The sequence below is a fragment of the Abramis brama genome, assembly GCF_963993115.1.
Source record: "Abramis brama genome assembly, chromosome: 12".
In the NCBI taxonomy this organism is placed as follows: Eukaryota; Metazoa; Chordata; class Actinopteri; order Cypriniformes; family Leuciscidae; genus Abramis; species Abramis brama.
The window spans coordinates 8,472,771-8,488,269 of NC_139974.1; the positions used below are offsets into that span (position 1 = coordinate 8,472,771).

The 15,499-nt window shown below is 36.7% G+C and overlaps 1 long non-coding RNA gene across 1 annotated transcript; it reads left to right on the forward strand.

Moving 5' to 3' along the window:
• The first annotated feature begins 4,181 nt into the window (after positions 1 to 4,181).
• Positions 4,182 to 8,833, forward strand: LOC311092986. Its single transcript, XR_014608352.1, has 5 exons — positions 4,182 to 4,544; positions 4,806 to 4,996; positions 5,409 to 5,479; positions 7,502 to 7,567; positions 8,626 to 8,833. It is a non-coding gene; the product is annotated as an uncharacterized lncRNA (long non-coding RNA).
• The last annotated feature ends 6,666 nt before the right edge of the window (positions 8,834 to 15,499 follow it).

The window sequence follows — 15,499 nt, forward strand, 5'->3', positions numbered from 1 at the left end:
GTGATAATATGTTTCAGGTTGTCGATTGGGTAACCCTTCCTTTTACAGTCCCCTAATTACTAGATATTTACTTGGTAAAAATATGGTAAGTTATAGTTGGTTATTGGTAATTACCACAGGTAACAAGAATGTAAATGCAGAGAAACTACAAACTAATTACTAGGTATTTGCCGGGTAAATATATGGTAAGTTATAGTTGGTTATTGGTAATTACAACAGGTAACAAGTATGTAAATGCAGAGAAACTACAAACTAATTACTAAGTATTTACCTGGTAAGCATATGGTAAATTATAGTATTTTAGTGTGTAATTACTTAAGGTGATTAGTATGCAATTAGAGAAACTACCAGGAAAAAAAACACCAATGTTAAATATCAACTCAACAAAGTACTGTGTACTTGTTACCTGTTTAGGTTGGTAATAACTCAGATTTAATTGTGTACTTCCTCAGAATGTAGGCAGACAATTTTTAGAAACACCTCCAGTATTACCCATCAATTCAAGTTAGGTTTGTAGTTATCCGGTTATGTTGGTAACAGTCCATGTTTATTTATTACTATCTTGAAATTAAGATGGTAGTTTCCAATAAATTACCTTGTCTTACATAGTTGTTGTTCATTGCTACACCCATTTATAGAGGGTTTATCAAATAATTTACCTTACACTTACCTGGTAACTACCCTGCAGGAACAGTTTTCCCTAATGTCATAGCACATCTTAAATACTGGGTATGTTCTTGCAGAGGTTTTTACAATTTACTCAGTAAGTAAAGTGCAACTGTACTGTAAAATGAAGCCTTGTTTATTTCCATGGTATTACCGGAATTGTACCATATAATCTGATCATTCCCTTTTCCATATAGTTACAATTTTTTTATTTTTTTTACCTCGTATGTCCTGCAACGTTACCAAGGAAAACATGACAATTTACTCAGTAAGTAAAGTGAAACTGTACTGTAAAAGGAAGCCTTGTTTATTTCCATTGTATTACCAGACTCTTACCACATCCTTTGCTACTGCTTAAACATTTTTGAAATCACAAACTTTTACCATGTGTGTTCTGCAACTTAACTAAAACATTCCAGCCTGGTCTCATTGTTAATACGTAGGTATTAATACGTAATTTTCAAAGATAGAAAACGTACGTTTTGTACGTTTGGATAGATGCTGAAACGTATGATATGGACGTATCTGCAACAATTAAACGTAACATTATTACGTTTTTACAGCTACAAAACGTTAAATATTTACGAATCTTTCATATCATTAAGATATCTGTATAATTTACCTTTTACCGTTTTATAGATAAATGGAAGATCCCTTAACCCTACTCCCAACCTAAACATAACGTTAAATTACCCATTTTATACTGAATATAAAAAGGATAAAACGTACAGAGTGTAGGGAAATGGCAATTTTATTAACAATATAGCATTAAAAGATTTTTTTAGCAGCTAATCCTACTCCTACCCCTAAACCTACCCATAACAATTTCTTAAAACTACATAGGCTACAATTATGAAGAAAAACAAGATACGTGTAATCACAATAATTTATTTATTGCGAAAATGTCAAAACCGGTACCAAAAGTCGTTCACATGACGATGTGTTGCAGTCACAGTCCTCTCTTTCAGTATATAATAGTTTTGAATGAGGTACAGAGCAGAATTTAAGTTAATAATCCATGAAAATGTTAATCCGGCTTCGCTCTGTGTGAAGGTGCGCGCGCTTCTCCATTTCAAATGTAGTTTACCGACTGAAATACGGCATGTCGCAATCTGTGACGAACATAGACGAACAAGGCGAGAGCCAATGAGCGTTTGATACTGCCGTAAAACATGTAAAACAACAATATTAAAATGGTTAAACGATTAAATAAGGTATTTTTAAGGTTTTAAAGTGTATTCTTGTTTAACTGCATGTAGGCTAATCCTCCGAAACGAGTTTGCAGCAGAAGGCACGAACAGAGCGAAATGTTATTAGTCTATTTCTTGAGTAAACTGCATAAATGCGACTGAAAACGTAATTGATAAGACATTTGAATGCAATAGAGTCAAAACATTAATGCCACAATTTTAATATGCATAAGAATACATACAAATATGTACAATACATACAAATATGGAATTACTGGGATCTTACCCAATAATCTGTAATAGCTACAGTAGCTATTACAGATTATTGGGTAAGATCCCAGTAATACCATGGAAATAAACAAGGCTTCATTTTACAGTACAGTTTCACTTTACTTACTGAGTAAATTGTCATGTTTTCCTTGGTAACGTTGCAGGACATACGAGGTAAAAAAAAAAAAAAAAAAAATGTGACTATGGAAAAGGGAATGATCAGATTATATGGTACAATTCCGGTAATACCATGGAAATAAACAAGGCTTCATTTTACAGTACAGTTGCACTTTACTTACTGAGTAAATTGTAAAAACATCTGCAAGAACATACCCAGTATTTAAGATGTGCCATGACATTAGGGAAAACTGTTCCTGCGGGGTAGTTACCAGGTAAGTGTAAGGTAAATTATTTGATAAACCCTCTATAAATGGGTGTAGCAATGAACAACAACTATGTAAGACAAGGTAATTTATTGGAAACTACCGTCTTAATTTCAAGATAGTAATAAATAAACATGGACTGTTACCAACATAACCCTAGGATAACTACAAACCTAACTTGAATTGATGGGTAATACTGGAGGTGTTTCTAAAAATTGTCTGCCTACATTCTGAGGAAGTATTAAATCTGAGTTATTACCAACCTAAACAGGTAACAAGTACACAGTACTTTGTTGAGTTGATATTTAACAGTGGTGTTTTTTTCCCTGGTAGTTTCTCTGTAATTGCATACTAATCACCTTAAGTACACACTAAAATACTATAATTTACCATATGCTTACCAGGTAAATACTTAGTAGTTATTTTGTAGTTTCTCTACATTTACATACTTGTTACCTGTGGTAATTACCAATAACCAACTATAACTTACCATATATTTACCAGGTAAATACCTAGTAATTAGGGGACTGTAAAAGGAAGGGTTACCGTTGATTCCACAGGTCAGACCACAAGGGACGACCGGCAAGACAAGATGTGGACCAACTAATGATTTAAGTTTAGCAGAATAATTTGTTTTGAGATGATTTTGATGATTTTATTTGATTAAATCAAACTAGGGCTTAGTATTGATATAGATCTAATGATTTGATTGGTGCAAATGTTTTCAGGAAAAGTAAAAAATCTATTCAATGATGTGAAGTATGCGAATTACAAATGGGGTGGTTGGTTCATGACTCTCTGGGGAGGGTGGGCATACTGGGTGATTCAAACCGTACTGCCAATTTTAGCAGTAGGATTTGGCGATATTGTTATGCTTGCCATGCATTATGAAATGTGTTTCCAGCTCAGTACAGAGACTGGTGAGAGCAGGGATGTCTGTTCAATTGTGAAAATGACAGTCTATCCTGATGATGATAATGGTGAACACAAATGTAAAGATGATACAAGTAGCAAAAGTTACAATGAAATGTGGCAAATTGGAGTATGTTTTCTTTTCTTATTTTACTTATTTTCTGAGGACGATGATATGTAAAGAGGGTTAAAAGCAGCAGTCATCCGTGTTACGAGGTGGTGTACAAGGACAGGGTTTGAAATGGGGGATTTTTATCTACTTTTTATTTTATTTTTGTATTTCTGTATGGCGTGTTGAATCAACCAGGGGTGTTGAATTAATATGTTTTTCCTACTAATATAATCTATACTATTTCTTGTTTATACTGAGGTGACTGAGGGTCTGATAGGTCAGGAGTGCAATAGCAGTGCCTATTCATTTAGCCCGGCTTCAGATAAAGCTTTACTTGCTTGCTATAAAATTAAGGGCCTATCCTTACAAAAACAGCCTAAGCTTTTTTCCTTTTAATCTTTTTTCACAAGGTTCAAGTAGAGTGATCAGGTATACGAAAATCAGACATGAAGAGTATAACTGTGATGTAAAGACTTTTATAATCATTTATGGGTTTGATGTTGAGTGAAATTATAATCATGTATGAGTTTTCTTAGCATTATAAACAAGTATAAGTATAATGTGGTGTTAATGAAACCAATCGTTTATCAGAGAATGATAAAAAGGGGGAATTGTAATGTAAAAATTTGATTTCCATTCACTCTCAGAAAAAAAGGTACACGGTGGTACAAATAATGTTCCTCAAAGAACAGTTTTGTACCTTTTCAATAATAGTACCTTTAATGGTACAGGAAAGACCACTGATGATACTGTTTGGTACCTGTTAAGGTACAATTGAAATGAAGGTACATAATTGTTCTCACATCAAGGGTACAGTGATGGACCAAATTACTGTTTCATTCATGATTGGTTGCTGTGTTGAACATTTGGCATAGCAACAAGACACTGATTGGTCGAAATCGCTTCAGCCAGGAATTTTCCGAACTGACAGCGGGAAGCAGCAGGCTAACATTACACACTGCAGCGCGGTCGAGATTATTTTATCAAACTTGAAGAAGACGAATTTTAAAGGTGAGTTCTGATAATTTATGTATATATTTAGTTCACAAGTCTAAAATATAAATGTTTCAGCCACTTAACGTTAATTTAGCGAGTTAAATTAGCTTTGCTCCAAATGCTTTTTAGCCATTTGACTTGTAAGTTATAACGTTACACTTTAAAAAAAAAAATGCAATTATTGACTATTATTAAGTCATCACGTGTACAATATATGGCGTTTGTTCTCCATTATCCACTATAACGTTAACTGTTAAATGTTAACTTTGCTATTAGGCAACATGAAACTGATTGGCCAAGGTTGCAGCCGTTACTGCATTTTCAAATAGACCGGAGAGCGGGAACTTCGCGAAGCAGATTACGAGCACGGAGCACCACCACAAGCCATGGCTTCGCCCTCTTTGTCGTCAGAAGTACTTTAGTGGCTGGACTCGAATTATAAGACGAAGAGAAGAGGAAATTCAAAGGTGGGTTTTATGTTTATGTTTAACCAAATAAAATGTATAAAACATTACAGCTACTCAACATGATAATAGCGAGTGTAAATAGCTTAACGTTAATTGTACGAATCCAGTCAGTGATAGCCGTCTGCAAATATATTTTAAAGCAAAATTGAGTTTCTGTGTCGTAAGTTCACATTTAAAACATTATTGTTGTAAATGAATGCTCAACCAGAGGTGCCATGCTGGTGTACTTTACATTAGTCCACAATACTGTATGCGGTTTTGGAACAAGGTGATTGAACGCCAACGAACAGTGCGCAGATAAAATAGTTGATCACTCGTTCTGTGTTTAAATGAATGCGATTACCTGATTCTGTCCTAAGTCATATAAAGTTACATGTCATATACTCATAGCTAATGTGTCTTTGATTTTTAGATGGGGTAAACCGTCACTGCTGGTCTCACTGATCACACATCTGAAAGTCTTCCTGCGTCCTCAGCTGTGAGGCAAGTATCAGTACAATGTGTTATTTGAGTTTCTTAATCTTATGATATTCTTTTTTCTGATGAGGTTGAATTTATATTTCTAAGACAAAATGTTTGCCATAATGACAGAGTGATGTCAATCTTGATAAAGCACAGTAACTGCACTTCAAATGAACTCTGAAAGATTTCTGTCACTTAACTGAAAGTATATTCACCTAAAACTCTGACACTCACAAAGTATGGTAGCATACAGGTACCAAATGTCAATATGAAATGTAACGTGCAAAATGGCAATGCAATGTGTAAAATGGCAATGTATTTCTGTATTTATATTTACATTTTCTATATGATATGTGCAACATCTGGAGCAAAAAAATATTCAAAATCAATAATATAATAATTTGCATTACTACACTAGCTTTAACATAAAATTAAAACATACATTTGAAAATGTTATCAGTTCAAAAATAAAAAATTAAATGTATTACAGAAATTAGATGTTTAAAATGTTCAAGCAAATATTATAGCAAAATTATAATTTAGGTTATTTTTCCTAGTTGCTTTTACACTCAAAGTTAAGGCACTTGATGCAATGATCGTCTCGGAATCCTTTTTTTTAAAATCCAGATTGAATTTTGCCACGTTCATCGCGGGTATTTAATAAAAATGCAATCATAAGTGTCTTAACTGTGAGTGTAAATGCAATTAAGAAAAATAGCATTTAAATTATCATTTTGCTACAATTTTACGTTGAACATGTTAAAGGGTTAGTTCACCCAAAAATGAAAATTCTTTCATCAATTACGAGCTTTCTGACCCCCCATAGACAGCTAAGCAACTACCACTTTGACGCTTTAAAAAGTTCCTAAAGTGATTGTAAAACTAATCCATATGAATTGAGTGTTTTAGTCTAAATTTTGTGCTTCCTTTATGATGAACAGGTTGAATTTAGGCTTTTGTTCTCACGTGTCAAGCATGTTCGGTTGAGCTTCTGAAATCTGTTCATAATATAAAGCGATCATGTCTCTTCAGAAAATGTGAACTACGGTAAACTGCTCGATTCAAATGGATTGGTCTTACAATCTCTTTATGAACTTTTTGAAGCATCAAAGTTTTAGTTGCATGGACTGTCAATGGGGGGACAGAAAGCTCTCAGATTTAATTAAAAAGATCTTCATTTGTGTTCCAAAGATGAACGAAAGTCTTACAGGTTTGGAACAACATGAGAGTGAATAATTAATGACATAGTTTTTTTAATTTTGGGTGAATTATGCCTTTAAACATCTCTAATCATTTTTGTAATATGTTTAAATTATATGTTAAAACAAGTGTAGGAGATGGCTAATTTAATTATATTATTGAATTTGAATTGTCACTTTGCCCCAAACATTGCACATATGGTATGGAAAATGTAAATTTAAATAAGAAATACATTGCCATTTTATATATTACATTGCCATTTTGCATATTACATTTCAAAATGTCTTTTGATACCTGTATGCTACCATAATAAAGAGATCGTAAAATAATTTGAATTGAGCAGTTTAGTCCAAGTTTTTCTGTAGAGATACGATCATTTTATATGATGAACAGATTTAATTTAGGCTTTTATTCACATATAAATATTCATCAATTCACACATCAGTTGAGGTAAACGGAAGCTCAAGCATTGTTTGCTAGACGTGCGAAAACCGATGATGTTCATTCTCGTGTGTTTTGCAGCACGTTTGAGCTTCCGCAAGAACCATTGAGGTTTGTTCTCGCTTGTCAAAGCAACTGCGGTTGAGCTTCTGTTTGTTCAATGTTTAAATGTGAATAAAATCCTAAATTTAATCTGTTTATTATATAAAGCGGTAGTCTCTTCAGACATTTTTTACTAAACTTCTCAATTCAAATGGTTTCAAATGATTAGTTTAACATTTTAATTTTCTGGGTATTTTATATGAAGCTTTAAGTGAATAATTTAAAACTTTGTGGAAAATGTAAAAATGCAGAAAGTTTTTTTTTGTGTGTGTGAAAATTGTTTTCTTATCTGCATTTCAGTTATTCCAGAAAATGGACCGAATGCATGCTGTGGTTGATTTAAGGTGTTTCCAGGATTCCTTAAAGGTATAGTTCAGCAAAAAAAAAAAAAATTCTGTCATTAATTATACACCCTCATGTCATTCCGAACCTGTAAGACCATCGTTTATCTTCGTAACACAAATGAAAATATTTTTGATGAACTCCAAGAGCTTTCTGTTCCTCCATTGGTAGCCTACGCAACTAAAACATTAAAGCCCCAGAAAGGTAGTAAAGACACCATTAAACTAATCCAAGTGACTCCAGTGGTTTAACCTCAATTTTATGAAGCGATGTAAGCTTTGTTTTGCCCAAAAAAAACAAAAAAAACCCCATAATTTACCTCTATATTTACAAAATAATATTATCTAAAGCACATTCACGGAACAACACCCGGTCTTGAGTCAACACAATTCGCATGCGTCGTAGTGCTCCCCCTACTAAATAAAGTGGTAAATTGTGTTTTTTGATAAAAACAAAGCACCTGCATCGCTTCATAAAATTGGTTAAACCACTGGAGTCACATGGATTACTTTAATGATGTCTTTCCTATCGTTCTGGGCCTTGAATGTGTTAGTTGCATTGCTCCCAATGGAAGGACAGAAAGCTCTCAGAATTTCATTAAAAATATCTTCATTTGTGTACATATGCATCTCGAACGGCTTGAGTAAATCATGGCTTAAATATCATTTTTGGGCGAACTATCCCTTTAAGTAAAATTGTTGAGGTTGGCTAAGCTGAAATCCGTAATAGAAGCACATTACATGGATGCCAAACGAGATGTTGAAGGATTTGTAGTTCACCCAAAAAAATGAAACAGTCAATGGGGCCCCATTGACTTCCATAGTATGAAAATAGTATGAAAAATATTCTATGGAAGTTAATGGGGCCCCATCAACTGTTTAATTTTCAATTCTTAAAATATCTTCTTTTTTGTTCAAGTAAACAGATTCGGAACAACTTGAGGGCGAGTAAATGACAGAATTTTCAGTTCTAGGTGAACTATCCCTTTAAGTCTAGAGGTCAAATTTGAGCTTGTCATTGGGAGTATAAATTTAATAAATTTACATCTGTCTTTACTAATATTGATTCTTCATTATGTTCAGGAAGAACTGGCTATCTCAACCCACTGTGCAAATCTTGGGAACTTCTTGACTGGACGGGTCTTCAGTGAGAGGAGAATCTTCAGCAGTGTAAAAATGGAGGGATCTGAAATTGCCGAGCAGTTCGGTTGGAGGATGGTGTTATAAAAAAGTTAAATAAATGCAAGGGTATTGTGTGAAAAGTAGGGAAAAAAAACAATTCTAGCTTTGTTGTAGATGAGAACATATATTTTATGTACTGTAACATTTTAGTGTAATTGCATTTTAAATTCTTTCAAATCTTTTTAAAGAAGTGATATTCTGTTAATTTTGCTAAGTCTTTATTGTATTGTGAAGTCTTTGATGTATTTACACAAATAAATACTTTACTGTAAGTTGGAATGAAAGTATTCAAACGTTCATATGTATTTGATATGTATTTACAGAAATGATTAAATTGATGCCTTTTGGATTCAGTTGTTGAATGTGCATGTTATTCAATAGAAAAATAGCCTTTAATAGTTCTCGTAGGAACAAATTTGACACAGTTAAGGTACAAAGGGGCTTGTCACTGGGGTGGTACCTTAAAAGATCAAATTTGTACCTTTGATAAAGGTACAATATTGTACCAACAAGTTTTAATAAACAAAAGGTACATTTTGGTTGCCCATGGTACAAATCATGTCCTTTAAGGTACAAACTGGAATGGAACAAATTTGTTCCTCTATATTAAGGTACAATTTTGTACCAGTAAAAGGTACCGCCCCAGTGACAAGGGTTTGTACCTTCTTTGGTACAAAATTGTACCTTTTTTTCTGAGAGTGTTGATCTTCAACATATATTGCAAAGTAATGTGTCACATGTCTATATTGTGGAATGTGAACAGGATATATGTATGTTTGTACATCTGGCATAAGCAAGACACACACAGTAAGACAAATAGTTCAGATAGATTTGGCCATGCTGGGTGAGTGGAAAACTACAGAGGAAAGACCTTGAAGAAGGAGTATAAGAAGGGAATTTCCTGGGCTGGGTGTCAGGTCTTGCTCACGTCACGGGGTAGCTGCTGTGATTTTGTGACTAAGCCTCATGGAGGAGAATAAATATCTTTTAAAATACAATTTGATTCTTGGTGTCTCTTATGCAGTGATGATGATTGTTTAATGATTGTTTTTTGCCACAACACTGCCCAATGTTCTTTTCAAAAGAAAGGGACGCGCTGGCCCGAAATTGGCCCAAGCGCCCTCTCTATGCGTTTCCCCCAGTCGCCTTGTTACCACAGGTAATCAAGCGAATCAGGGAAACCAAATGCTCGATATTTCTGATAGCCCCGCTATGGGAGAATCAAGTATGGTTCCCAGAACTGATGGAACTGGGGAACACAGCTCCATGGCCGATTCCGCTGAGGAAGGACCTGCTGTCTCAGGCCCAGGGTGCAGTTTGGCACCCGTACCCCGAGCTGTGGGCCAATCAACCATCACCATTTCACCTCCCAGAGGGAGTACTGAACACGATCACACAGGCTAGAGCTCCGTCTACTAGACGGCTCTATGCGTCTAAATGGTCAGTGTTCGCTGAATGGTGTTCAGCTCATGACTTTAACCCGCTAAGTGGTGAGGTAGCGGTGGTGCTTTCTTTCCTGCAAGAGCTGCTGGACAGCGGTAGAACCCCATCCACGCTCAAAATGTATGTGGCGGCTATAGCGGCTTTCGCGAAGCCCGCGAACGGCCAGTCACTGGGAAAGAACGACCTCATAATCCGTTTCCTCATGGGTGCTAGGAGGCTGAACCCTCCTCGACCACCCTCGGTTCCAGCGTGGGACCTTTCCATGGTCCTTGAGGCCATGAAAGGTAAACCATTCGAACCATTACATGCGGTGGAACTAAAGTACCTATCCTTCAAAACCGCTTTTCTGCTGGCGCTAGCCTCAGTAAAGCGAGTGGGCGACCTGCACGCGCTCTCAGTAAGCGCTACGTGCCTGGAATTTGGGCCTAACGACTCTAAAGTTATCCTCAAACCAAGGCATGATTACGTCCCGAAGGTGCTTGCGACCCCGTTCAGAGCACAAGTTATTTCCCTTTCGGCACTCCCTGCGTCCGACAGTGAGACTGGGATTAACCTCCTTTGCCCAGTGAGGGCTTTAAGGATTTATGTGCAACGCTCTGCCACCTATAGGCAAACAGAGCAGCTTTTCGTTTCGTTCGGTGGCCGCGTCAAAGGGCTGGCCATCTCGAAACAGACCCTGTCCAGATGGATAGTGGATGCTATCGCGTCAGCCTATGCCTCCAAGGGCCTGGATTGTCCCTTGGGGGTTAGGGCCCACTTGACTAGAGGTATGGCCTCGTCGTGGTCATGGACAAGTGGGGTGTCGCTTCATGATATTTGTATGGCAGCAGGCTGGGCCTCGCTGTCTACATTTATAAGGTTTTATAACCTAGAAGTGCCTGCCTTACAGGCCAGGCTGTTCTCAGTCTGACGTATCATATTAACACTGTCTACCCAACTCAGTTTGATTAGACTGTTGGTATGCTGCAGCGTCCTGTGGGCTTATGCAGTTATAAGGTTGAGGTACTGCCATAAACTGTATATATGTGTGCGCACCTATCACATTTACCGAGTCGTTCCTCCCTGTCTACCGCTCTGTGTGTATCCCACTGATATGAGCCCCGGGCACACTGCCCTTGGGACATTAGTGTTGGAAATTTCGCACACACGGCGTTTTACATGGGGTTCCCGTAGCGTAAGCTAAACTTACGCAACACGAGAGTACTCTCGTAAGACAGGGTTCACCAATCTCGGTCCTGGAGGGCCGCTGTCCTGCAGAGTTTAGCTCCAACCCCAATTAAACACACCTGAACCAGCTAATCTAGGCATACGAGAAACTTTCAAACAGGTGTGTTGGAGCTGGTTGGAGCTAAACTCTGCAGGGACAGCGGCCCTCCAGGACCGAGATTGGTGAACCCTGTCGTAAGAGAACGACACTCGGTTACTAACGTAACCTCGGTTCTCTCAAGAGAGGGAACGAGTGTTGTGTACGCTGCCGTGCTTGTGCTGCATTATGGTTTCGCTTCACTCGACTGAAATCATGCAACATCAGCGGTGGGTATTTATAGGCTTGTGGCCACACCCATTTTGGGTCATGACGTAGCACGCGAAGGCTTCCCATTGGCGCTGGAGTCATGCCAAGATGCGCTGATAGGTTGCAGCAGTTGCTGCAGAGCAGCCAATAGGCGCGCGAGCCGTCTCACCTAGGTCTGCCTGCTGCAGCAAATGCGTTTTACATTTTGGAAAATTAAGGAGAATTTTCTTGCTTCAGTATTCTCGAGAAAATGAGTTTTCCCATAGCGTAAGCTAAACTTACGCAACACTTGTTCCCTTTCTAGAGAGAACCGAGGTTACGTTAGTAACCGAGTGTCGTTGAAATGACTGAAACGTCCAAGTTGATTGTACTTAAAAATAGAAACCAGCGACTGTGAACACAACACAAGGGACATATTTCAGTAACCCTTTTCACGTTTTAACTGACAGTGACGTTTAAGTTTTATATTTCACCAAGAAAGAAACCTTGACATCACACTAAGTTAAATACTGACGACGACAATCTACAATGACAGTCGAAGTAACCTGAGATGGATCTTTGGGGGATGTGTCACGGATATCTTAACCTGCAGCATTTGAACTTGGATTAGTGAGTTGATCAGTCCGATTCATGAACGAATCATTTTCAGAGCGAGTCTGTTACTTGTAAAAAGTCAATAAGATCATGAATTTGGTGGGCTGAATTTGAGAAGCTTATCAGTCCGAACGATTTGTGAACAAATCATTTTCAGAGCGTTTTTGTGAATAGGATCAGCGAATGATTGGAAGTGTATAATGAATAATAGGCCATAATTCAGTCTGAATAATAACTCACTGTGTTCCTCAAAGACGACATACATACATCGTTGTATTTAACAGAAATTCATTCATCTCGTGATACACGACAAAGGCTGTGAGTAAATCGTGGTGACAGCTGGTCAGCAGGTAAAACTTTACACATTTAAGTAGTGACTCAAGAAAGACAAATATTTAAAATCAAATAAAAGTGAGAACATTCGACAAATGCTGAGACAAGAATGTGCCAAATACGAGATAACATCTGTGACTTATTATAGATTCCGCATTACTTTGACTATATTGACCGCCATATTGGCAGTGAGCCATAACACCTTTAACCAGAAATAAGCCAGAAAGAATGAAAAAGCCAATCTATGAACAATCTTCTGTCTTTATGAGGGTATTTTATGCTTGAGGAGTTTCCCAAGTGTCAAACATTCCAGGTTTTTAATATGTTCATTAACAGTTGGATTACTGAACAATTACAAACACAAACACAATAATACAGGCACAGGCACAATAAATGTCGTTTACTTCAGTTAACATTTCACCCAAGAAGACACAGTGTGCATCTGCTATGAATTTTTAATTTACATTTTTTACATTTGTTTCACTCTACCAAAACATTTCTAAAATTAAGGCTCACCAAAGCAGTCACATCAATGATATTATAAAAAGTGAATCCTGAAATTTGTCTTGATTTGCCATTGCCATTTTGTTTTTGTCAGTCATTAAAATGAGAAAAACAGCTACATTTAAACAATGTAATCAAACCTGTTGACTCACTATATTGTTTCTGGAGGCATTCTCACTCCTGAAGCCACGTTATGATGTACCGGGTTCAAATTACACGTAAAGAAGACAGATAGTAATCACAACAACACAGAAACACCCATGCACAGATTCTTTATGTTCAAATGCCATTATGACAGCACAAAAAGATTCTTTAAAAGCAGCCTGACAAAAAGATGATATACTGTACATAGATGCTTTAGACCAGTGGTTATCAACCTTTTTTGGGCCAGCGCCCCCTATCCATTATCTAGGTCCCTTACCGCCATTACATTTAAAAAAAAGTTTGGCAGTTTTTTTTTTCTTTATCCATTTGAAAATCTTGTTAAATGTGCTATTATAAACTCGTAGGGGCAACAAATTAACTTCCGACTCTCTCCCATGCCACTCAAAGGTGAGATGTGAGATCTTGCCCTGAATCTCACAAACATAAAGGAGTTTTTTTTTTTTTTTACCATTCAGCAATTCTTATTGCATTTTGTTTTCATATACCACTTCCAAACTCCGATAACATTTCAATTATATTATAAATGTGTAAGGATTGTTTTATGTAATTTTACATAAAGGCCATAATAAAATAAATTACGCTCCAACTGCAATTACATTACAATCTCTAAACTATCATGCCCTATCAAGTTAGCCTCTCACTTGCCCCAGGTTGCTCCAGACGAAAAGGTGATTGAGCTATTTTCACCCTGTCATCACTAGAGCCCTGTTCATAGCAAACAATGAATGTAGTTTAGCATAATTTACCGTGTAGAGCTTAATAGGTTCAGTTACTTTGTCTAAAACCACAGTCCATTAACATGTGTTAACACGTTTTGTAAATGTAGCCTAGGTTGAAATTAATCTACTAAGAGTCTGCTTAGGGTCTTGTCTACACCTACATATCTTTAGTGTTGCAGTTTTCCTTTAAAATCACTTGCTGGATGGCAGTTACAACACTGTAAAAATTATATGATCAATAAGTTATGACAACATATGTTTTTACATTTCTTTAATTTGACAAAATAAGTTAAAGTTAAGCAAGATTCAACTATTTCTTAAAGGGATAGTTGTTGTTTACTCGCCCTTATATTGTTACAAACCTGTATAAGTTTCTTTCTTCTGTTGAACACAAAAGAAGATTTTTTTAAAGAATGTTGGTAACCAGACGGTTGACGGCACCCATTGACTTCCATAGTATTTTTTGGGCGGCTGAACTATCCTTTTAAATCAGTTTTATGTAATTTAAGTTGAAATGACTGAAACATCCAAGTTGATTGTACTTAAAAATAGAAGCCAGCGACTGTGAACACAACACAAGTAAAGGGACATATTTCAGTAACCCTTTACAGTGACGTTTAAGTTTTATATTTCACCAAGAAAGAAACCTTGACATCACACTAAGTTAAATAGCCTACTGACGACGACAATCTACATGTGACAGTCGAAGTAACCTGAGATGGATCTTCGGGGGATGTGTCACGGATATCTTAACCTGCAGCATTTGAACTTGGGTTAGTGAGTTGATCAGTCCGATTCATGAACGAATCATTTTCAGAGCGAGTCTGTTACTTGTAAAAAGTCAATAAGATCATGAATTTGGTGGGCTGAATTTGAGAAGCTTATCAGTCCGAACGATTCGTGAACAAATCATTTCAGAGTGTTTTTGTGAATAGGATCAGCGAATGATTGGAAGTGTATAATGAATAATAGGCCATAATTCAGTCTGAATAATAACTCACTCTGTTCCTCAAAGACAACATACATTGCACGTTGTATTTAACAGAAATGTATTCATCTCGTGATACACGACAAAGGCTGTGAGTAAATCGTGGTGACAGCTGGTCAGCATAGCAGGTAAAACTTTACACATTTAAGTAGTGACTCATGAAAGACAAATATTTAAAATCAAATAAAATGTGAGAACATTCGACAAATGCTGAGACAAGAATTTGCCAAATACGAGATAACATCTGTGACTTATAGCTTCCGCATTACTTTGACTATATTGACCCCCATATTGGCAGTGAGCCATAACACCTTTAACCAGAAATAAGCCAGAAAGAAAGAAAAAGCCAATCTATGAACAATCTTCTGTCTTTATGGGGGCATTTTATGCTTGAGGAGTTTCCCAAGTGTCAAACATTCCAGGTTTTTAATATGTTCATATTAACAGTTGGGTTACTGAACAATTACAAACACAAACACAATAATACAGACACTGGCACAATAAATGTCGTTTACT